The sequence below is a fragment of the Medicago sativa genome, chromosome 6, assembly GCF_051527215.1.
Source record: "Medicago sativa cultivar Bolivia chromosome 6, Bolivia_mono, whole genome shotgun sequence".
Taxonomy (NCBI): domain Eukaryota; kingdom Viridiplantae; phylum Streptophyta; class Magnoliopsida; order Fabales; family Fabaceae; genus Medicago; species Medicago sativa.
This window is the reverse complement of record NC_140754.1, coordinates 1,302,114-1,328,762: the sequence shown is the minus strand read 5'-3', so window position 1 is coordinate 1,328,762 and position 26,649 is coordinate 1,302,114. Positions and strand designations below refer to the sequence as shown.

The 26,649-nt window shown below is 32.4% G+C and overlaps 1 long non-coding RNA gene across 3 annotated transcripts; it reads right to left on the bottom strand.

The window, feature by feature from the left end:
* Window positions 1–12,402: 12,402 nt before the first annotated feature.
* LOC146911899 (uncharacterized) lies at window positions 12,403–16,227 on the bottom strand. 3 transcript variants are annotated; one of them, XR_015014847.1, is made up of 5 exons: window positions 15,880–16,227; window positions 15,355–15,480; window positions 14,651–14,793; window positions 12,900–12,985; window positions 12,403–12,721 (listed from the first exon to the last, which is right to left on the bottom strand). It is a non-coding gene; the product is annotated as an uncharacterized LOC146911899 (long non-coding RNA). The 3 variants fall into 3 exon arrangements; XR_015014846.1 differs by having other exon boundaries at window positions 12,900–12,969; XR_015014848.1 differs by lacking the exon at window positions 12,900–12,985.
* Window positions 16,228–26,649: the final 10,422 nt, after the last annotated feature.

Genomic DNA, 26,649 nt, shown 5'->3' with positions numbered 1-26,649 from the left:
GTTTGGCAACATGATTAGTCACTGATATGTGACAATAGATATTTTGTACCAATGCTATGGTTATAAAAAAATGTTTTACAAACTACTAAGTCACTACTAAGTGCAATTCTGAATAACAACTCGATATCTCTTCATTCTCTTTTACGTTGTTTCTCTTCCTCATCTCTTTCCTCACTAACCTTTTCATCGTTGTACACCTCATCAGTGACAACATGACTAGCATAATAACGTACTGTGGTAAAATTAAAAGCAATCCAAAATGATTATTTTTGTTGAAAAATATTTATCACTTGAATACAATTATACAAATATTTAGTAACATCATTATTCAAAAAAAAAAAAAGTTTAGTAACATCAATATAATATGAAGTGAACGGCTTGTAGACTAGAAGTGGTCATGGGTTCAAATGTTCAGCACATAAGTTCAGCACATAAGAGTTGATTATTAATGGGTTAAATCGAAAATGGTGATGAAAGATTCTCAGCCATCTTCTTCGTCGGACTCAATTTTGGACAAGAATGGTGGTGACATTATGAGTGGGCATGGTTTGAGTTTATGGCGTAATGGATTGTTGTTTTTGATTCGGGTTTTCTCGATTTCGTATGGGTCTGTTTCAAGTTTCATATAGGAACAATGTTAATGAGTTTGAACGTTGAAGATGCTCGAGTCCTAAGAGCATTTTCCTCCTTTCAATATAAAATTTTTCGAGCCAACAAATAGAAAATAAAGGCACCATTGATACATTAGAAAAATATGCCACATGAAAATGAGCCCAATGACCAAATTAATAAAAACAACAATTATAATTTATAAGCGTTAACGCAATAAAAAAATAGAAAAACAAACACGTAAATACCTGCCATTTGCGCGTTTTTAGCTAGTTTTGAAGTAAAAAATTATTGTAAATCATTATATATATATTTTTAGAAAATTATAATTTTTTTTTAAGGAGAAAATTATATATATTTTATTATATTTACGGAAATTATTTTTTTTGGGTCATAACGATGCTTTTAAATTCACCATCAAAATCGATGGTCCTTATTTAAAAGAATAGGTAATCCTTATTGATCCTTATTTATTAATTTTGTTACGTCTGCAGCAACTTAACCTAATTTTTTCCCGCTCATTTGCTTTATTAGGTTTGCAATTATTTAGCCTAACAAATTCCATCTAAGAAAATGCATTGCACACCTATCCTCTTGCCTTTTATTTTTTCGAAGAAAATATTTTCTACCATATCAATGATCACGTATGATCCTTCTATTTTATACTTTTTTTGTCAAGAATTTTACACTTTTTTTTTGGATTTTTTTTTAATTTCATGCCTTTTGTTTTTGACATCCTTATTTATTAATTTTGTTACGTCTGCAGCAACTTAACCTAATTTTTTCCCGCTCATTTGCTTTATTAGGTTTGCAATTATTTAACCTAACAAATTGACCTTACGGGTTAAAGATTATTTATTGGTCTCTATTATAGTCGAGAAAACCTGTGCGACGCATGGGTCAAAAGTCTAGTTAATTTTGTTAAGTCTGCAACAACTTAACCTAATTTTTTCCCGCTCATTTGCAAATGAGGTTTGCAATTATTTAACCTAACAAATTTCATCTAAAAAAATGCATCGCACCAATTTCATTCCTATCCTCGTCTTTTTTTTGAAGCAAATATATCTAATTTTTTCCCGCTCATTTGCAAATTAGGTTTGCAATTATTTAACCTAACAAATTCCATCAAAAAAAATGCATCGCACCAATTTCATTCCTATCCTCTTGCCTTTTTTTTTGAAGCAAATATTTTCTACCTTAATCCTTATTTATTAATTTTGTTCAGTCTGCAGCAACTTAACCTAATTTTCTTTTATAATATTTTCAGATTTCATACATTTTATGAAGTGTTTTATTTTGTCCACTATAGATTATCACGTGTTATTTTTTTCACCGTTACCCATTATATATTGCATTTTATTATTCGTATGTCAATTTCTTTACAATAAACCTGAGCGGAGCACGAGTCAAAAATCTAGTATTTAATTATTTTATATGTTATTCATGTACCAAAGTATTTCCTTCGTTCCCTAAAAAAAAAGTATTTCCTTCGTGGTTTTTCCCCTTGAATCAAGAAAATTTACTTTTATCATAAAAAATTAAAAATTTACTTTAATTGTATTTTTACGCTTTTTTTTTTGTGGTGTCCGGAGTTTTAACCCGTACCTTGCATATGTTATACATTGTCCCTACCAACTGATTTAAGCTTGCAAAAACTATTTTTTCGCTTTTATTAATATATGAGCATTTAAAATAACAATAATTTTTTTAAATAAGCAAAATTAACCCACCTAAATTGCCATCAGAGATAATTGAACGTGAAATTTTTAGGTCCAAGCCAACACGATCACGCAAACCCAAGTAAGTTACAATAACAGTAATTTTTAATGACTTCCTTCCAAAAAAAAAGCATTTAATGACTTCCTATCAATATTTTCCTTTAATGACTTGATAAAAATAAATAAATTTTAGGGTTAATATGTGTTTACCCCCCTGTAATTTGGGCGAGTTTCGGTTTTCCCCCCTGTAAAAAATTTTGTTTGAATTACACCCTTGTAAAATTTTTTTTTTCGGGAAAACACCCCTCCCCCCTCCAACTCAGCAGATTCGCTGACTTGGCTTTTTTTTTTTTCATTTTTTATTTTTTTTAAAATGCCACGTCATATTTTTGTTTTAAAAATATTTAAAAATAAATTTTAAAAAACAAAAAAATCCAAAAAATAATAAAAAAATTTAAGTTTTTTTTTCCAAAAAATTAAAAAATCGAAAAATAATTTTAGAAAAATCCAAAAAAACATAAAAATATTCAGTTTTTTTTCCAAAAAATTTTAAAAATCGAAAAATAATTTTGAAAAAATAAAAAAATCCAAAAAATCATAAAAATATTCAGTTTTTTTTACAAAATTTTAAAAATCCAAAAAATTCAGAAAAAATATTAAGATTTTTTCCGAAATATAAAAAAGCAGAAAAATAGTCATATTTTTTTTCCAAAAAATTTAAAAATCGCAAAAAATTAGATTTTTTTTCAAAAATTTTAAAAATTAGAAAAATAGTCAGATTTTTTATTCGAAAATTTTATACCACAATTTTAATAAAATATTGGGAAAAAAATCATTTCATTCCACAAATTTTTTTTGCCTAATGATTCTAACGAAAATCCGTTTTGGGGCTATAATAAGAATTTTTATTCTCAAATAATATCAGAGGGTTTTGTCATCGTCGTGGAAAGATTTTATAAGATTTATGAATTCTACCTCCTCTAATGAAGAGCTTAATTATAGGAAAAATGGAATTTCCACGACTTTTATAAAAACCTCTAAATTTGTATTCAGATTTTTAAAAATTAATTTTTTTCCAGAATATTTTTTAAAAAATCTGACCTTTTTTTCTAATTTTGAAAATTTACTTTTCTTGTATTTTGAAAATTAAATTCCAGAATTTTTAAAAATCTTTTTAATTTTAAAAAAATCTGATTATATTTTCTGATTTTTTTCTAATTTTTTAAATTTCCAAAAAAATCTTAATAGTTTTTTTATAATTTTTAAATTATTGAAAAAAAATTTCGATTTGACGTGGAAATTTTTTTAAAATTATTTTTCAATTTTTAAATTTTTTGGAAAAAAAACTGAATTTTTTTATTATTTTTTTTATTTTTGAAAATTATTTTCCGATTTTTTACATTTTTGGAAAAAAAAACTGAATATTTTTATGTTTTTTTTATTTTTCTAAAATTATTTTTCGATTTTTTAAATTTTTGGAAAAAAAACTTAAATTTTTTTATTATTTTTTGGATTTTTTTGTTTTTTAAAATTTATTTTTAAATATTTTTAAAACAAAAATATGACGTGGCATTTTAAAAAAAAATAAAAAATGAAAAAAAAAAAGCCAAGTCAGCGCCACGTCAGAGCCACGTCAGCGAATCTGCTGAGTTGGAGGGGGGAGGGGTGTTTTCCGGAAAAAAATTTTTTTACAAGGGTGCAATTCAAACAAAATTTTTTACAGGGGGGAAAACCGAAACTCGCCCAAATTACAGGGGGGTAAACACATATTAACCCTAAATTTTAATGATTTGAAATCAATTAATTCCTTTTGTTTTGAAAAAATTTCGGATCTAAAAGATAGTATTAAATGCTACACGTTTTTGTTGTATCCAAAATACTAGTATATGCAAAGATGATGACACATATTTTTGTTGAATAAGGATTTTACCATATCTTATTAGTTTTTGATTTGAATAAAATTACTAATATTAATAATTTATGTGATCTTCGGTTCTTGAAAGAAATAAATACATGATTGAGAGCGGCGATTAGCGATTGCACAGAATTCAATCGGGAGAGCGGCGATTAGCGATTAGCGGTTGCAGGATTACGATTCAAAATTAAAAGCCTTTCAAAGCACCGATTGGTTTTGAATCTTTCAACACCAACTAGCCTTTAAGGTAGTTTTTTCAATCATGATTACGAGGCTCTAAAGAAATTTGTGATGCCATAATAAGACGGTGCTGCTCTTCTACAGTTTCCGTATACGATCTAATCTGTCTTTCGACGCTGCTATTGTTTCAACATGTCCCCTCTTCATCTCAAGTAAGAATACCTTTAACGTGTTTGATGAATTGCTTATGAAGAATTGTTGGTTTTCCCTTTTAATAAGGAGTATGTTGGCTTTCCCTTTTAATAAGGAGTATTGATTTTCCCTTTTAATAAGGAGTATTGAATTCCCTTTCAATAAGGAGTTTTTGTGTTTTATCGGAGAAAATGAGTTTCATAGCTTGGAATTGTCGTGGCCTTGGTAATCTACGGGCAATTAGCGCGTTCAAAAAGCTCTTAAGAGATAAAAATCCCACATGTGTATTCCTCTCAGAAACAAAGAAAAAAGATTTTGAGATGAATAAGTTTCGAAATGTTCAAGGTTTATCTGGTGTTGTTGCTGTTAGTTGTTCAGGGGAAGGTAATAGACGTGCTGGCGGTCTTGCAATGTTTTGGAAGGAAGGAGTTGAAGTAGAGGTATTATCTCTTTCCTCTAACCATATTGATGTCTTGATTGCTATTGAGAACGGAGATGAAAAATGGAGACTTACTGGTGTATATGGTTTTCCGGAGTCTCATATGAAGCATAAAACCTGCGAGTTAATTGATCAGTTAGCATTGGTGGAAAGTACAGATAAGTGGCTCCTCATGGGGGATTTCAATCTGATTCTTTCACAGGATGAGAAGGAAGGTGGGAATTTCGGCAACTCTCATATGATTTCAATGTTTCGGGACACTCTTCAAAATTACAACCTTTCTGACTTAGGATTCGAGGGTGATAAATTTACTTGGCATAATAGACAAGATGGTGTGTCTAATATCAAGGCACGCCTTGATAGGATGGTAGCGACGCCAGCCTGGTCCTCATTCTATCCTTCAGCTTCAGTGGTGCATTTAACGAGATATGCTTCAGATCATCTACCTTTGTGGTTGCGGCTTGCTACTAGGAAGCCGAAGAAAAAACAAAATGTTCTTAAATTACAACGTTTTGAAGAATGTTGGCTACGTGATAGTGGAATTTTGGAAGTAGTGAAAGGTTCTTGGGAGGTGGCAGGGGATTCTATGTCTGACAAAATTAATCTATGTGTGAATGATCTTTCTAACTGGAGTAAGGATCGCTTTGGTGATGTTCCCAATCAGATAAAAAATGTTCAAAAGAAATTGGATGATCTTAATAAGCAAACACAACATGAGGGGGTGATGTCAGAAATTAGACGAGTTGAGGCTAGATTGAATGACTTGGTTGAGAGTGAAGAGATTTGGTGGGCTCAGAGGTCTCGTGCTTTGTGGTTAAAGCATGGAGATAAAAATACAAATTTTTTTCATCAAAAAGCTTCTCAGAGAAAATCTAGAAATTGGGTGGAATCTATATGCGACGATCATGGGGATAAATTTTATGATGAGGAAGACATTGCCAGAGTTTTTAATAATTTCTTTCAAGATCTTTTCTCTACAAGTCATCCAGAAAGAATTACTGAAGCTGTGGAAGTGGTCAAAGATAGATTGTCGGATGCTATGCGTAACATATTAGAAGCTGAGTTCACAGAAAATGAGGTTTCCTTAGCCGCTAAAAATTTAAAGCCTCATGCTGCTCCGGGACCGGATGGAATGCCTGCATTATTTTATCAACAATTTTGGAGTATAGTTGGCAAGGATGTGACTTCTTTTGCTTTGAAGATTCTCAATGGTGGGGGAAATCCGAGCAACATTAATTATACATACATTTGTCTTATTCCAAAAAAGAAGAAGCCGAAGGTGCCAGGTGATTTTCGACCTATTTCTCTTTGCAATGTTATTTTTAAAATAATTACGAAAACAATTGCAAATAGGTTGAAATTGATTCTTCCGGATATCATTGGAAAATTCCAAAGTGCTTTTGTGCCGGGACGTTTAATTACTGATAATGCCTTACTAGCTTTTGAATCTTTTCATTATATGAGGAAAAAAAGAAGAGGTAAGAAGGGATGTGTGGCGTTAAAGCTAGATATGTCAAAAGCATATGACCGTATTGAGTGGAATTTTTTGATTGAGGTGCTTCAGTCTATGGGTTTTTCTCAGAAATGGCAGAACTTGATTTTCAATTGTATTTCCACTGTTTCTTTCTCTGTTTTGTTGAATGGAAGTCCTTGTCAGAAGTTTTATCCTCAACGAGGCCTCCGTCAAGGGGACCCTTTATCTCCTTACCTATTTATCTTATGTGCTGAGGTTTTTTCCGGGCTTCTAAATAAGGCACAAGCAGAAAAGGGCCTTCATGGAATTCAAATTGCTAGAGGAGCCCCAAAAATTAATCATTTATTTTTTGCAGATGATAGCCTCATTTTCTGTAGGGATTCTTTTCAAGATTCTCAGACCATTCAAGAAATTCTTAATACTTACCAATCTGCTTCTGGTCAACTTATTAATTTGGACAAATCTGAAATCTCTTTTAGCCGAAATGTACCTGATGATCGTAAAATTTTGTTCCAAGGTTGGATGCAAATTAAGGCTGTTGAGTGTCATTCAAAGTATCTGGGGCTGCCTGCTTTTGTTGGTAGATCTAAGAAACAGGTTTTCAATTTTGTCCAAGATAGGGTGTGGAAGAAGTTGAAAGGTTGGAAAGAAAAATTTCTATCTACTGCTGGGAGAGAAGTTTTGATCAAATCAGTGGTTCAAGCAATTCCTACGTATGTGATGAGTTGTTTTCTACTTCCGATGAGTTTATGTGAGCATATTGAAAGTATGATTAGTAAATTCTGGTGGGGGAGCAAACAAGGTGAACGTAAAATTCATTGGATTAAATGGGAGACATTATGTAAGGAAAAAAAGAAAGGTGGAATAGGTTTTCGAACATTTCATGAGTTTAACCTTGCTATGTTGTCTAAACAAGGTTGGCGTATTATGCATAACGACGACTTATTGATCTCACAATGTTTGAAATCAAGGTATTTTCCTAGAAGCAACTTCTTGAAAGCTTCAACAGGTTACTGCCCAAGTTATACATGGAGAAGTATCTTGCAAGCACGAGTGGATATTATTGAGAAAGCTGGTATTTGGAGAGTAGGAGACGGTCGTCTAATTAATGTATGGGAGGATAATTGGCTTCCTTATCAAAATGGACACAAGATTTGGTCCCCTAAACCCCCTAATTGTGATATTATGTTTGTCTCAGATCTCATTCACCATGATATTCGATGTTGGAATGCTCCTTTAATTAATGAAATTTTTCTCCCTTTTGAGGCTCAACAAATTCTTCAATTGCCAATTTCATTTGCTCAATTGCAAGATGAATTTGTGTGGGGTGCTTCACGGTCAGCTACTTTTTCTGTGAAGAGTTCATACCATTTCTTAAAGGCAAGGCGTGCAGCAGATGGCTCACATAGCTCAATGCAAGACAATAATCATGAAGTGTGGAAAAAATTATGGAAAATTAAAAGTATTCCAAAACACATCCATTTTTCTTGGAGGATTCTACATGAAAAACTACCAGTAAAAAATGATCTGTTTAAAAGAGGAATAAGCAGTGACCCACTGTGTGTTCTTTGTGGGGAACATAATGAGACAATTTCACATCTCTTTATGGAATGTCATTGGTCAAAGCAGATATGGTTTGCTTCCTCTTTAGGGGTGGTATTTGATTCGCATGAATTCAGGCATGTTCCTTTTCATAAGTGGTTAGAGAAAAATATTATTGATGTCGATGAGGATATTATAATCCATGTTTTGGCCTTGTGTTATGAGATATGGTGTGCTAGAAATAAGAAATGTTTTGAGGGGACTGATGTTGATGTGATTGCCATTACTCAAAAGGCACAAAGATCTATTGTGAATTTTAAGAGTGCTAGTACGATGTTAGTGGAGACACTGAGTAGAGGTCCAATTATGCCAATATCTGATGTTCATTGGACACCTCCGTTTAGTGGTTTCTATAAGCTTAATGTTGACGCGGCAGGTCCGATAGAGGGTGACAAGTGGGGTATTGGTGTTGTGGTGAGAGATAATGAAGGTGTTGTCGTTGGTGCTAGTTGTTGGCAAGTATGTTCATTACCAGATTCAGAGGTTGCAGAAGCTTTAGCTATGCGGAAGGGTTTGGAATTTGCAAAAGACATGTCTTTTCTGAATCTTATCGCAGAATCAGATGCTTCTAATGTGGTTTTAGCGTTGAATGATCACCAACAATCTTCCAACTATGTTGGCTCTATTATTCGAGATTGTATTAGTTTTAAGGGTAGTTTTCGTAGTTTAAATTTTTTGCATGTTAGGCGTGAAGCCAACCAAGCTGCTCATTATTTAGCTAAATATGCTCTTAAGAATTTAGATTGCATATGGGTAGAAGAAACTCCGCTTTGTATTTCTACAGTCTTGGCATTTGATTTATTGCCAGACTTTGGTTATTGAAATTGTCTTTAACGTCAAAAAAAAAAAAAGAAATAAATACATGATGAGTACAGAGAATTTGGTATTTATAATTTTTAAAAACAAACAATGTTGTTGAGTATTTACAAAATTTACAACGAAAATAATGTTTTCCATTTGCTGCTATTAGAGTTTAGACTACGAAACTAATGTTTTCATTTGCTGCTATTAGAGTTTAGACTACATTTTTTTTTGTGGTGGCCGGGATTCGAACCCCGGATTTTCTATTTGCTGCTATTAGTATGTTTTCTATTTGCTGCTATTAGAGTTTAGACTACATTTTTTTTTGTGGTGGCCGGGATTCGAACCCCGGACCTTGCATATATTATGCATTGTCCATACCAACTGAGCTAAATTATGCATTGTCCATACCAACTGAGCTAAGTTCGACATTAGACTACATTTGATTAAAAGCTTAAATTTAAATCAGATCAAGTTTAAAATTAGAATTAATTTTATTCATTTATTTAGATAAAAATCTAATAATAGTAGTAATAATAATAAAATTTAAATGAATATAAAAAGTTACCCATGTTATATAAAGTATTGGTTTGATGATGATAATAATGTTCTGTCCCCGTGAGCTTAGCTCAGTTGGCAAGGACAATGCATAATATAATTATCATAATATAATTATAATATATGCAAGGTCTGGGATTCGATCTATGCAAGGTCTGGGGTTCGATCCCCGGACACCACCAAAAAAGATAATAATGTTCTAATTTTTCTAACATAAAATATTATATTCCATTTTGGTTTGGTAAAAAACCTGATTTTTCTAACATAAAATATTATATTCCATTTTGGTTTGGTAAAAAACAAGTTATACATAGTTTTTTCTATAAACTAACATAAAATATTATATTCCATTTTGGTTTGGTAAAAAACAAGTTATACATAGTTTTTTCTATAAACAAAAGTAACTTTTTTATTTAGTTTGAATCTACGTAATTAATAACATCCAATTTTTTCGAAATACGTAGTGAAAATTTTCATCTTTTTACATAATCAAATTCCTATAAAAACTGTAGGGTTTATTATCAAGGTTATATTACATTACACACACAAGACGTTCACAAACTTGTCTTTAGGGCCACAAAGATTTCTCTTCTCCACAAACATATTCTTGTTAACTTCACTTTTGCTTCTCCTTCGGTTTTACTTCTGGTAAATTTGCTTTAATATTTTTCTTTTGCTAGTTTTTGGTTTCCCTTGTTATTATTAGAGTTAAGTAGGTTTTTTTGTCCCTACTTTATCCCAACAAGAAAAGAGACGCCTTTTCATCTAAATTTTAATCTTTGTTGTTAGATCAGAGCAACATATTTTCAATGATTTCATGGATGCTTGCATGTTTAGGGTATTAAAAAAGCAGAAAAATGTTATTTTTGATGACGACAAAAAATGAAACTTATATATAATTTTGTATGAAAGAAAAACATATTTAATTCTTATTACTATATTATTTAGCAATCAAACATGCTCCTTTTTCGGTTTGGTGTTGTTAGGTTTGTACTCTTGCCTCTTAATACAAGAGTGTACTACCTCCGTCCCTAATTATAGGGCCCTTTTGAAAAAATAACGGGAATTAAGATAGTGGATATTTGTATTAAATATGTTTGTAATTACTATTGTTTTTACAATTTTATCCTTTAAGATAGAGGGTTGGTTTATGTTTTCAACAAATTATTTATTGCTGATTGAAGAAAAAGATGTATAATAAATAGGGGCATGTATGTAAAGAAATAATTAATATAGTTGGAAATAGCAAAGGGGTCTTATAAAAAGGGACAAAAAAATTTCTCAAAAGGGTCTTATAATTAGGGACGGAGGTAGTAACATTTAACTTGCTATACATCTTGTACTCTATTTCAAGTGTTATAAAATATTTTGCCATTTAAAAAAAAGCTCCTTTTTGGGTTTTTTCTTCTCGCTTAAGTTAATATTTTTGGGCTAAGTCCATAAAGAGATATGCATGCCCTTCCACAAGTGATACATGAGTTTTTAAAAAAAAAATAGTGATACATGGTCAAATAGTTTAGTGACTATAAGTGTGAAGAAGTAGAAAATCTAGGGTTTGTAGTTTGAATCATGCATATCAATGTTCTTGAAACTATCCATCAACATTATAGGAGTCTAGTTTTGGATAGAAGTAAAGTTCTCAATATATTTAGATGTATTGACTGAAATATTTTCACATTAAACGTGATAAGAGTGTAGGAGTATAGTTTTGGATAGAAGTAAAGTTCTCAATATATTTAGATGTATTGACCGAAATATTTTCTCATTAAACTAGTTACAAACCCGTGCGAATTATGTATTTTTTTTAAAAAAATTCTCTGAAGGAGAGATGTTTAGCACAGTGGAATGCAATGACTTCAAGATAATGCACTAACGACAAAGTTCAAGAGAGATCACCATGACAAAAAAGAGTGATGATATAAAACACCTTTCAAATTTGAAATGGGTGAACAACCACGAAACATAACAGCCACCTCAAAATATCACTTAATTATGTCCCAGTCCCAGATACCCTAATCCCACACTATGACATTAACCCCTTTCCTATGTTTACAAAGTGGTTAATCACTTTGTTTGGTAATGGGTTGGAGCACCCTTGTACTCCGTATAATTCTATTTTGCTTACCAAAAATAAAACCTCTGGGATCATGGGTATGCCTCTACAAACATTGTAGAGGGTAAATTAACGACACTCAAGCGACAATAATTTTATACGTCAATTGTTTGGAAAATTACAGGTATAAACTTGATACACAATATCATTTGATAAATGATAGCACCAAGATGCAAAATTAGATGACTAAAATCTCTCTACCTTTTTTTTTCTTCTGGATAGTGGTCACAATCACTTATTTGAAGAATATTATACTCTCTTCTAAAGTTCAAAATCTGTTGTTATTAAAACACCAGATATTTGACAAATTGCAAAGTTGTTGCCAGCCAAAATAGCTTAAGAAAAGAAAATTGTAATATATACGACAGAGGGAACCAGAAGGTGTGAGTGATGTTCCAATGATGCTAGTATTGTGAAAATGAGCATGATCCAATACTTCAATGTAAAATGACATATTACTTATCATTTGGACTATGATTACATTCTTTGCCTGTTTTCCAAAGGCGTGCTACAAAGCAGCAAATACCTTCATCTATGTTAGCATAATTCGACAAAAAGTGGGGGGAGGGTTTATAAGAGAAGATAAAATAAAAATTTATATTGCGTAAACTGTATTATACTCATTTCAGGCATCCCTGACACTGTATCTATGATATATGACATCCCTGACATAGTCAATGACTGCCTACTGCTCGTCATTGATCTGAGACTTCGTAATCTGGAGGCCTCGAGGCGGTGAGCAATCACCTAATAACAGTGTTCCCAGAGTAGTTGCCATAATCACCGCTCCTAGAGATGTGCCTGAAAGAGCCTGACAAACTCTTTCACAACATGGTCCACATTCTCACATTCTTCTAATCTCTCTTCTGCGTTTGGATCTTCCCCCACCCTTCCTTTCTTGAAATACAGATGCAAATGATTCTCTGGGACAACAATCGGTTGCATGACACAGTAGCTGCCCCAAACGATTTTCTGCATAATTTTCTTCATAAAAACTTGTAAAAAAATCAGTTAAATCAACAAAAACAGTGTCACTTTCAAGATGAGATTTTCTGCATAAAAACTTGTAAAAATTCAGTTAAAACAAACACAAACAGTGTCCCTTGCAGCTGCACATTTTCTGCATAAAAGTACAAAAAAACACATCCAAAATGATCCCAATTAGTCCCAACAATTCAAATTCATTTCCAATTCAGTCACTATCATCCATCAAGGATCAAGGAAACATTTAAAGATACATAATATAGGTTAATCATTCATTCTAATAGAGTCTTAATTTTTGTATTCTTTCGTCGTACCACGTTTTGACTCCGCATTTGGGGCATTCATATTCAGTCTGGCCAAAATTCACATACTGAATTGTTTCCTCTGCCAAAAATAGATGCTACATTAGTCAGTTAGTTATTCAAGAATCTAGGTCCTCTCTTTGTCAAAAACAAAGCAATTTGCATCGGCCAACAAAATGGTCAAGTAAATAAATTTATTTATCGTGGTTGTTGGCTGGGATAGAGAACATGTTATTCTGAATTCTGATTCAGCTGAGCCACATATTACAGTAATGACACTGAACTGTATGTAAAATTATAAACAACCTGCAGAAGAGGTAGCTACAGAAAAAGGTTGATATATATTCTGAGACAGCAGTGAAGTCAACCGCTTTTGAGACACCAGAAAGCAAAGCTGCTGCTTTCAAAAAGTTTTATGTGCCTATTATATAGGTGCATGGTCTCAAATATTGCTCATGTTTTTCATAAGAGCTATACTATACTATCTGCCAAGATACGATTACTTTATGAATACTAATCGTTAGGTAGTTAGAGATGCTATATTTTTTCTATTGAAATTCAGCCTCATTCTCATATTCAAATCACAATAACAGTGAAAGAAAAATAACCAACAATAAAAGAAAAACTCCAACAGACAAAAAATTAAGGACGTTCCCAAGAATACAGTGAAAATGGATATCAATTGTCTGCAAAATTAAGCGTCATTCTCATTTCAATTGTCTGCTAACACTGATGAAGGGCATTATAGAAAAAATAGCAGACAGTACAGTGCATCTGATTGGAGATTGCTTATATTTGAGAGTAAAAAAATGAGATTAGAGGAAACATTTTGAAGCAAAGTTGCTTGCAGAGGCCATTTTCAATAACTGCAAAATATTACGTGTGCAGATTAATACCATTAGAAAAATAAACTAAAGCCGAAGAGCATTGAGCTGCTCAAGAAAGAACCCGATGAAGCCAAATTTACAGGACAACATAGCATCAACATAAGTTCAACTACACGTCATGTAATTTCCTTCCTCATGAATTTTCTGTATCATGGATTTTGGTGTCACCACATAAACTTCATGTTTTGTTCATTCTAACATTGTAAAAAGCCAACATAGTTCTGTGCCTTCAATTTTTATGTCATCAAGCAAACTCACTATTACATGTACAGAATCAATTTTATGACCCAATTTGGTATAGAAACTACAGAAATGGTGCACCAAATCTCTATAAAAGTGGGTTCAAGACAATTCAATAAAGGTTCAGTTCAATTTTTCTAAACTGTGGTAACTGTTCGATTTGCTTCCTGAACGGAACGAAAAATATCCTAGAGAGTAGGTATAATAAGTTAATAACCAGCTGTCATTTAACAAATTTGCTCATAAAGATTCTTTTAAAATTCAAGATTCTCAATCACATTAGTCCTTCTATGAAAACCGCTAATAATTTATATAAAAATATTTTGACTGTATTTTAACTATTGTTATAGAAAATAGCTTATACAAAAGCACTTATGCTATAAGCACATAATTAATGTGATAGAAAAAATTAAATTTCAGGGGCCATTTCATAATTAAGTTAATTTTAGGTACCAAATTGCCAATTCATACAATTTTCAGGGCTAATAAATAAGTTTAAAAATGGAAGAATCTTAAGAAAAAAATATTTTATATCAAAAGGAAACAAACCACTTGCATCATGCCAAAAGAAAAGAACTAATTATAATCTGATCTGCATAGAGAAGAGTAAAATGGTATGGGATGAATGATTACTACCTCAATTCCTTCTATTTTTATATTCACTTTCTCCCCTCCTTTGACAGTGAATTCAGAAGCTGGTTTTGGGGGGACCATTTTGCAAATCACTGGCCAAACTCAACCCTCCATACTGAACAGGAATATCCTCAGGTCTAATGAATCTGACCATAAGACATAAGACAACAAATTTCTAAAAGCAAACCCCAAAATGGAAACACAAGGAAAGTTGGAACATTTTTTGCTGATAATGGTAAGTGCATCATTTGATTAAAGACATATTTGAAAAAATCACATCATGATAATATCACCTTGATTTTGATGGATTTGGATTTCTTAGCAATTCAAAACATTCATGCAGTTGGCACATCGGTAGCCATTGACTCGAGATTGGACGATCCAAATTTCATTGCGAAAAAAATTTAGCATGAAATTTAGACCATCTGATTTCGATTCAACGACCACCGATGTGATGACCGTATAAAAAGTGATATTGCCAACTGCAGGCTAAAAAATGACAAGAAAGAAAAATTGAATACCAAAAGTAATAAATGGAAGAAAATTCAAAATCTTAAACAATAGTAGAAAGGGGTCTTAATATAGATAAAAACTGTGAGAAACTCAGGCAACTAAAACATTCTAGATCAGTGTATTTGTGACTTGTAAAAGGTTCAAAATAAATGACAGAAAAGCAAACCAAAATGGAACAACTATTATATACTCACTTGTAGAGTGTTCTCAACAGCATTTCCTGCCTTAGAGATCACAAACTTGCTCTTAGTCCTTTGTGTCAAAAATGGACTAAACATTGAATACAACATGCTGAAGTACCATGGCACATTGATGAAAATCTATAACACCAAAAAAGCAAAAACAAACACTTAAAAAACATAAACATTTAAACCAACCAATCCACTCAAAAACAACAAAAATGAATAAAACAATCTCAATTAAAAGTATACAAAAGTAATAAATAGTTTCTAAAGCACATGAAATTGGTTATTTTAGTCAATTAAAGCTATTAATTTGCTCTAACAATCAATTTAAACTCAAATGAAACATAACCCTAATGAAATTCAAGAACAATCAAACACCACAAGTGAGATAGATATAAGTATATGAATTCAAAAATTAAAATTCAACAGTGAAACACAAAATTAGGGCACAAAACTTGTGTTTGGCAACACCAAACCAAACAATTAGTAAAAACCCAAAATCATAAGCTAAAATTTCCAATTTCTTGTACCTACATTTCAGTTCCAACACTCATCCCCTGCTTCAATCTTTCCTACTTCTCCTTGCTTCTAACACCAAAACAAACTAAACTGAAACCGTGATCACCACCATGGATACACATGCTGCCACCATCAAAACCTAACCTTTCAAAAATTTCCCAAAAGAGAGAAGGGAAAGTGTGAATTAAGCTGGTTGATTGTATATAATAGGTCCAAGGATCAAGATTAAGCACTTGCATGTTGGTTTAGTTGGGGGAAAAGATGAAGAAATGGTGGATTGTTAGAAAGGGAAAGGGTGGCCGAGAGAGAGAGTCAGGGGAGGGGAAAATTGTGTGAAGAGAGATGAAGAAAAGAAAGCAACGTGAAAGAGAGAAGGAAAAGAGCACATCATCAAATATATAGGCAAAATAACATGAGGTGTCAACAAAGAAAAATCACCTATTAAGAAATTACCTTAATGCCCTTCAATGCACTTATGAAGGGCAAAAATGGAATTATCAAGGGCTTGTTTTTTCTGGTATAAGTTATTAGATGTGATAAGAGTGTAAGAAATAAAGGAAAATGTTAACATGCTCCCTCATGACACATGTTAAAAAACTACATAGTTGAGTTCTTTAACATAAACAGTTAGATCACAAGTTAGCACGACTAATTTTTTTTAACACTTTCTCTTCATTAATATCTCTTTCATTTCCTTGTGAATCAAGCAAGAAAAAAGTTATTTTCCCTTCTATTGAAAGAAATAAGATTTGGGTTTGTGGAGATTTTTCAATTTTGCATTGATTTAATAGAAATATGTTACTCATAATTCTTTAGGCACATTTATTTAATCTCTTTGTTTCTTCAAAGTTAATTTAAACCTATCAAACCTGATCAACCATTATCTGGTATTGCTAATGTGTATAGTCAAGCAATAACTGGACTTCTATTGCATGGAGAGTATAGGATTATTAATAATTATCTTGGTGCTTTTATTTAAAAGCAATTATTTGTTTATGAAGGTACTTGATTCACAAGTTTCTTGAGCTTGATGGGGAAAGAAGAATCTGAAACATTTGGCAGACACTCCAAATTTATGGTGCCACAAGATGTCAGTAATGTAAATCATGTTATGACTATCTTAACTAACTTTTTCTATGTGTATTCTGCTTATAGTTATAGCTAATAAGCTCTATTTTGTGTTGATTTTTCTTTCTAACAGCAAATTCCAAACAATCTTATGCTACCACATTGCACTACAAATATGCAGGCGCAAGATTTTTTCTGCCATGAACCTTTTCTGCACTATGATCATCACATGTGGCAAAATCAGGTAGTGATATACATATTTCTGCATCGTATAGTTTCTGACAAAATCTGCATCATTGTCACATTCTTTGTTGTTTGGCCCAGGCAAACAATGCACTGCGATATAATGCTGTACATGAACCCGCAAAAGTTTCCAATCAATCTATGGTAGCTGAGGTGATCCTAAAACCTTTATGTAAATCTATTAATTGTACTACATTAATTTAGGTTTTCTATCATAATTTATATGGAATTCTAGTTCGCGCACTTGTTTAAGTGCAATGTTAGGGTTAACAATTACTAGTGGATGGATTCAATGAAGTTTCTTAATCTTAGAGTAACTTCCATACTGAATTGCCTATGAGTTTGTATAATAATGATATAAAAATGTTTATGCATTTTGGTCAATGGTCAGGATGCTCCTTTTTCAGAAATGATACATAGGAAGTTTGGCGAAAAAACTCGCAGCCTGTAAATTTAACTATCAGGGAATCCAGAGAATTTGTAAACCAATCTTCCAATCGGTTTACACTACCTTGTGGTAAAACATAACTTATAAATATAACCACTGACCTAGGCCTATTCTTTTTTGAACAAGCACTAAACCCTATTCTTCTTCTACATTCATCCTCCAAATGGTTTCTCACACCACCAAACCTATGTCTCTGAGTCCTAAAAGACGTGCACCACTTCACAATTTCAACATACCATTACCTAAGTGAGGTACTCAACGCAATCTCACATGCTCCAACACCGCCATTATCAATATCGTTAGTTCTTTAAAAAAATATATGAAAGCACCGATTACAACCTTTGGTAATGCGAAACACAATTTCACCTCTCTTACGAGAATTGATGGCGTTGTTGCTGCAGGTGGCTAGAATCTTTCAGCCAGGTTGAGAAGAAATATTAATGATAATAAGAGGCTCACGGAAGGCTGTCAACCAAGTCAAAAGCCCACTAAGAGGCATAAAGTTGTGAAGAAATCGTTAATGGTTGGTTGCATGTTTTTCTTTTGATTAAAAATTATTTTCTTTGATTTAATAAAAAATAATAATTTATTTATTGATTTTTTTTATTGATTTGTAACTGCAAGACTAAGAAGGCTATCAATCAGAGTCAATCAAGTGGATTTGTCACTGCTCTTGTTGGACAAGAAGATAACATAGTTGTCAAGGAAAAAGTTGCAAGAATAAAGGGAAAGGCAAGACGGCTCTCAAGGAAAATGATACGACCTTGTCAAATCTGCTCGGGATATGAGGTAATACTCTTGTTAAAAATTCTTCTAGTGAAGTTGTTAGTAAAAATGTTGTAGATTCATCTTCACCCTTACTTGAAACCGTATCACTTGCACCCCAAACTGAAATTGTATCAATTACACCTCCTAAAATTCAACAAGTCGAAACTCTACCCACTAATACTATTAAGGCTTAATAGCAGTTTTGGCCTCGTAAGTATCACGATCTGACGAATTTGGCCCCTAACAAAATAAATTACAACTCAGCCTCCTAAATACCACCCCTTTTGCAGTTTTTGCCCCCTAGACCAATTTTGACTGAGTCAACACACATGTGGCACCTCCCTTAAGTGAGTAGGATGCCACATGTAATTTTTTTAATTATAAATAAATAAAAAAGCTAAATGTATATTTATTGAATTGAAAAAATAAATAAGAAAAAGAAAATGGAAGAAACAACTAGAAATTAAAGGCATTTGATTTTGATGAATCTGTTTTCCTTTTCTGGCTTTCTTTTCAAACGCTAAACCAGCAACAACATGAGAAATTGTGTTTGTTCTCAGTACCAGGACGGGAGCCTTTGTTGTTGTTATTCTTATATGTTGACTCTTTCAAACAGCAACAACGGAAGAAAAAGAAGCAGCTTCTTCGGTTTTCCGGTTGCGTTTAGTGGTGGTTTGTTGTTCTTCCTTCTTCGCTAACTCCTCCGCCCCCTCAGCACCGTCACCACAAAGATTCTTCTTCTTCTCGTATACTACTACTAGGGGAGCCTTTGTTGTTGTTATTCTTATATGTTGACTCTTTCAAACAACAACAACGGAAGAAGAGGAAGCAACTTCTTCGGTTTTTCGATTGCGCTTAGCGGTGGTTTATTGTTCTTCCTTCTTCGGTAACTCCTCCGCCCCATCAGCACCGTCACGACAAAAATTCTTCTTCTTCTCCTTCTTTTATACTACTACTAGGACGGGAGCCTTTGCTGTTGTTATTCTTATTTGTTGACTCTTTCGATCAGCAACAACGGAAGAAAAAGAAACAACTTCCTCTGTTTTCGGTTGCGTTTAGCGGTGGTTTGTTGTTCTTCCTTCTTCGCTAACTCTTCCGCCCCCGCCGCCGCGTTTGTTTTTCGTTTCTTTCTAGAATAGTAATAAAGGATAGGAGGCTTGTTAATTGTCGTCGTCTTTGTGTTGTTGTCTTCATGTTCCCTCGCAAATGCCATTTCTAAATCGAAATCAAATTTCAAATGTTTTGTTTCTTATCTCCGCAAACGCTAATCCCAAATCTCATTTCTTATTGTCCTTCTTCCCATTTCTTCTTCTTCTTCTTCTTCTTCTTCTTCTTCTTCTTCTTCTTCTTCTTCCGTTGTTGCTGTTCGAAAGAGTCAACGTATAAGAATAACAACAACAAAGGCTCCCATCGTAGTAGTAGTAGTAGACAAGAAAAAGAAGAATCTTTGTGGTAACGGTGCGGAGAAAACAAACGTAATTTCTCATGTTGTTGCTAGTTTAGCGTTTCAAAAGAAAACTAGTAAAGGAAAACAGATTCCTCAAAATTAAATGCCTTTAATTTCTGGTTGTTTCTTCCATTTTCTTTCTTTATTTATTATTTTAATTCAATAAATATACATTTTACTTTTTTATTTATTTTTAATTTAAAAATTACACACGTGACTTCCTACTCACTTAAGTGAGGTACCACGTGTGCATTGTCTTGGTCAAAATTGGTCTAGGGGGCCAAAACTGCAAATGGAGAAGTACTTAGGGGGTTGGGTTGTAATTTATTTTATTATGGCGCCAAAATAGCCAGATCGTGATACTTACGAGGCCAAAACTGCTATTAAGCCTTAATAGTATTAGTGGGTAGAGTTTTGGATTGTTGAATCTTAAGAGGTGTAATTGATACAATTTCAGTTTGGGGTGCAAGTGATATGGTTTCAAGTAAGGGTGTTGATGAATCAGGTAAACTAGATGAATCTACAACATTTTTACTAACAATTTCACTAGAAGAATTTTTAACAAGAGTATTACCTCTTATCCCGAATAGATTTGACAATGTCATATCATCTTCCTTGAAAGCTTTCTTGCCTTTCACTTTACTTTTGTACCCTTTTTTTCCTTGATAACTATGCTATCTTCTTGTCCAACAAGAGCAGTGGCAGATCCACTTGATTTACCTTGATTGATATCCTTTTTAGTCTTGCAGTTACAAATCAATAAATAAATTATTATTTTTGACTAAATCAGAGAAAATAATTATTAATCAAAAGGAAAACATGCAACCAACCAGTAACAATTTCTTCACAACTTTATGCTTCTTAGTGGGCTTTTGACTTGGTTGACAGCCCTCCGCGAGCCTCCAATTACCATTAGTATTTCTTCTCAACCTGGATGAAAGATTCTTGCCACCTGCAACAACAACGCCATCAATTCTCATAGGAGAGGTGAAATCGCGTTTCGCATTACCAGAGGCTGTAATCGGTGCTTTCATGTATTTTTTTTGAAGAATGGCTGGTTGAAACACCAACGTATTTATAATGGTCGTGTTGGCGCAATATGTGAGATTGCATTGATTACCCTACTTCGGTGATGATATGTTGAAATTGTGAAGGGGTGCAAGACTTAGGTTTGGTGGTGTGAGAAATCATTTATAGGATGAATGTAGAAGAAGAATAGAGTTTGGTGCTTGTTCAAAAAATAATAGGGTTTGGTGTTGAGAGTGAGGAACCGTTTGGAAGCTAATGTTAAAGGAAAACAAGGAAAAGGACAGTCCAACGAGGAATCAGCTAAGAGTTCAAGGTTACAGAAACATGTACATATCAATGAAATGTTTAAAATTCAGGATACGATACAATGAAAATACGTTAACAAAATATTATACTAAAATTTATACGTATGTAAAATACTTGAAAAAAAAGAAGAAAATCATTGTTTACTTTTCAATACTATATAATCATAAAAGTCACAATTTACAAAAAATAATATATGTGATCAAAATAAAAAATGTAAAAATTTAGTATAAATCATATTCTATTTTTATTTATATGTTAGGATATCAACAATTACATCAATAAAAGAACTCAAATTAAAAGTTTGTTTAATATTGATTGATTGAATCTCCTATCACTTGTTACTTTCATCCACCAAAAGTATAGTTTTTAATTGGTTAATCAAAAAACAATTATAGTGATCCATATCTTAAATTGAATCATATACATCTCCATTGAATTTTCACAACACAATCTCACTTTTTTACTCTTCATTTGTTGTCCAAGATACGGCTCTCTGAAGTATCTTATAAGTATATGTGTGTATGTGTCGAGTATCTTATAAGTATCCAATAAAACATATAGTTTAAATTAAAATAATTAATTCTGATCATTCATAGGTACATATATCCGCAAGTATCCGCGGAATATTGGTATCCGATACGAGTACGTCTTCATTTTGAAATATCCGGGCCTCGTAGGTAAATACTTACCAAAAATTGTATTGCGTTCACGTGAGTAACAAAGTCTTGCATCTTGTTTCCTTGTAGAATATCCATCTGATGATGAAGCTCAAATAAAAATTATGGTACTAATATTTTTTAGTGGTCTTAGTAGCATGTTTGAAAAGGTTTTATAAGAACACACACATATCTGATGTAGTTGTGCTTTTGTATATTCCGGATTGAAATATATGTAGGAAAAATTGGACATAGAATTATTATAAGGTAATAAACAACAAGAAATATTAGCATCAAAATAATAGAACACTAAATACAATAGAATAGAGAATAAGTGAACTTATCGATTATTGAATGAGACGTGCAAAAAGCACTGGGTTTAAGAGTATTTCGCCACCCCGGATAGATTATCCGATGCAGTAGGTCTCATAGCTAATACCCTCCAGGATACAACAGTCACTTCTTGCTAGCACCGCACGTGAATTAGCAAGGTCTCATGAACCACTTTTTGGATGCTCTATGGGAACTTATAATTGGTTTGTGATGTGAGACTTTGTTATTAGAAAAAGCAAGAACCCAAAACTATGTTGCTGAGTTCCATTACTATTGCGTGTATCCCCCAGCCAATTTACCATGCATGTATATATATAACCCATTAAGATAACCGTTTCAATGTTTTCTCATTAAGGCTATCTGACCAAAACGTTTTTCCAATTAATAAGGAGACCAAATAAATTTATTTTAAACGTGCATATTGACTAAGCAACGGTTACAAGACTTAGTCACCAACAAGATTAATTGATTTAATTATCAATTAATATAATAATTAGAAAATAATAACAATAATACTTTAAAATAAATAATTAAATAAACAAAATTCCTACAATCCCCAACAATTATTTATTTTAAAGTTTTAGGTGTTCCCAAGAGCGTGAAAAATCAATGCATAAGCACTAGTGTCTTTTGGACTATGAACTAGCACATAGAGCAAATGAAATTTGACCCACTAGAATGTCGGTGAGATTATAACCTCTATGAACCTCATTCCGTATGTGAATCAGTGACTTCATCACTCACATTGATCTCTCGTCCAAAGTTGTTCAACGCGGTGTGGTGCATTTTGGCCTTACACCTATGCCTGAATTTCATGAGTGGCTCTAGAAAGTCTGCCCAAGCTTTCATAGAGGCGGCCCCACCTCCAACACTCATATAAGTAAATCTATCAAGTGTACACCACAGTCAAGTACACCACTCAAATGTATGAGCTATAGATTTATTAAGAGTATGAACTCAACCTTCAACGCTGTAGTATACACTATCCTACACCATAGGGATGAACTCTAAAAAATAAATTGGATAGTGCCTCATCAAATTGACAAGCGACTTGTTCTTACCCATATGAACATAGCCTTGCGAATTTTCACAATCTATGTTGGGTTACCATCACTCTCAATTTTTGTATTGGACATAATTCATCCCCCTTCGATGTAAATATATTTTTCACTATACAGCTGTATCACAAATAATACATTGACCAAGACGTCTCTCAGTCAGTATCACATATATATATTATCAAATAATCATCCATGATATATTATCATAGGTTTGCTTAAATAAATTCTAAGCCACAACACCCCCACCTCGGAGGAAATTAAATCTACATTTAGATTTATTATATAGGTCTACTTGAAAATACTCGAAAATATTTTCAAGCAACAACACCCCCACATTGGGTAAATATAAATTCATGATGTGTGAATTTTATGCAGGTCTGCTTGAATTATTTTTCAAGTGACGACACCCCACATTGGAAAAAATAAATCCACACATAGATAAATTAAACATCATTGTATTATTTTAATACAATGGATAATCCACAAGATGTCACCATTATTTTAAGGTGAATCTCAATATATAACTCATGAGTTAGCAAGTGTCGCAAGAATATATTCAGGTCTACTTAGATTATTTCTAAGCGACAACATCTCAATTGCACTTATTTAACTCATAATATCATACATGTATCTTAATGAATTTCTCTTTATTTGTCATGTATGTATTTTCATGCTTCAATGGCTACGATCTTATTGCATCTATTAAAATGACAGTTAGTGCATAATATAAAAAATGGACAACTCAATATCTCACTATCAAAATTTAAATTAAAGAGATAAAAATAATTCCAAGTCACTCTCATGAAATTTTTATGTGATGCTCACATAGTAAACAAAACAAGTTTATACAAGTGTTGACTCAAACAAAGCTCAAAAATATCCAAATCTCATAGAGTAAATAACTATCAAAATAAAGCATATAAATTAGGTACTTGTATACATCAATTCACAACAGCTTAAATTTGAACCAAATAAACTTGAAAATTTTATCATGGCTATGAATCATTTATAATTGACACAAGTAAATCATATATAATAATGAGAAGTAAGATGAAATTGATAGAACCTGCATGACAACATCTATCCAATATAATTGTCAGAGAATTATTTTCCATTTCCTTCTACACTAAGTTCACCACTATTAAAAACCTTTAGTTTTAACAATAATCTTTAAATCCGAGTTCTAATCACGTACACCATCTACTTAGTAACATTTAATTGAAGATAAACAAAATTCAAGATCATTTTCACGCATTCAAAAATTAACATGTAAGCTAAAAGAGCATTCAAAGACTCCAACAGTAAAATCATTAATCATTATCAAAATAGAACTCAATAACTAATGTAGAGGCATAAAAGAAAGCTACAAGAGCAAGCACTATTTTTCCCAACATATTCAATACAATACTCTTGCAATTTCACAATACACAAAATCAAGATTTGTGAGGTATATGGTTAGAATGTGTACCTGACCCCTTGTGGTTGATTTCAAGGGTATAAGAATTTAAAACTTACAACAAAGTTGATCACATCATACTCTTCTAGTTTCTTTAATTTGTATATCTTCTGAACCATCCATTTTTGGGAAAAATATGAGTTTGATTTCGGAAGAATATGTTTGGGCTTCAGCTGAATAGACATTCTTTTTAAATCAAGATTCACTACCAATTTTGATTCATCCAATTCCACGGAAAATCCTCTCCTTTTATCACAATCAAATGACAAATGAATTTGTCAATAACATATATATTTAAATTGCATGTTGTGACACCATGTTTCCAAATCAAAAACAAATAATACTACATGAAGTACAATACGGTGATATAAGAAATAATCCACAACAATATATAATTTCAAAATAGAATAACAACAGTGTCACTTTCGATAATTATAACAATAATTCTATGTCAACAAAATACTCTTAAGATTGTAGGAAAAATTGGACATAGAATTATTATAAGGTAATAAACAACTAGAAATATTAGCATCAAAATAATAGAACACTAAATACAATAGAATAGAGAATAAGTGAACTTATCGATTATTGAATGAGGCGTGCACAAAGCACTGGGTTTAAGAGTATTTCGCCACCCCGGATAGATTATCCGATGCAGTAGGTCTCATAGCTAATACCCTCCAGGATACAACAGTCACTTTTTGCTAGCACCGCACGTGAATTAGCAAGGTCTCATGAACCACTTTTTGGATGCTCTATGGGAACTTATAATTGGTTTGTGATGTGAGACTTTGTTATTAGAAAAAGCAAGAACCCAAAACTATGTTGCTGAGTTCCATTACTATTGCGTGTATCCCCCAATCAATTTACCATGCATGTATATATATAACCCATTAAGATAATCGTTTCAATGTTTTCTCATTAAGGCTATCTGACCAAAACGTTTTTCCAATTAATAAGGAGACCAAATAAATTTATTTTAAACATGCATATTGACTAAGCAACAGTTACAAGGCTTAGTCACCAACAAGATTAATTGATTTAATTATCAATTAATATAATAATTAGAAAATAATAACAATAATACTTTAAAATAAATAATTAAATAAACAAAATTCCTACAATATAGTAAGAAAGGCCTAAAAGGACATTTTACACCAATAATAAGTTGAAAAAATAGAAAGGATTGAATGTAACCGGCACATGTCAGTTTCTACTTGTGTCAAACACTGATGACAAATGTTGCACACGTAGAAACGCCTTCAAAAGTAATACCCTACTATTTGGTGAGATTTTATACCAAGGTTTGATTCTAAGCCTAAGCTAATATATAAACGATACACACATGAGATGCCCCACCAAAACATTGTATGCATAGAGATTTAAAATTGTTGACTTTCCACCATCCCGCTATCGGACCACACACCATTTACGCACCAAACCCAATAATGTTGGACATGAGGGGGTGTGTTAAAAAGTTTCACATTAAATACGAGAAGACTTCTGACCAAAAAAAAATACGAGAAGACTTGAACATGTGTTTATAAATAGAGACGATACTCACAAACCGGTTTTTTGGGATTGTGTTATGTCAAACCACAAATTCTAAGTTTACTATGTTTTAGTTTGCATTTTCTTCATTCTTTCTACGCTTAGTTCCTGTCATTTTTTTTTTCATGTAAAATGCTATCTCCATCTTACATTCTAGTATTTCCTATTTATTTTGTCAGGAAGCTGAAAGAAAACAAAGAAAAAGACAGTCCAGCAAGGAATCAGCTAGGAGAGCTAGGTTACGGAAACAGGTACATACCAGACCATGATTTGTGCAATACAACAGATTTTTGTTGTCTTGTTACAAATATTTTATCCTCATAATTTCATAATATATTGAAATGTTTATGAGTTCTATTAGAATATGTCTATATTCATTGTTTCACTTGTAAATATTGATTAGTCTTTCATTAGTATTG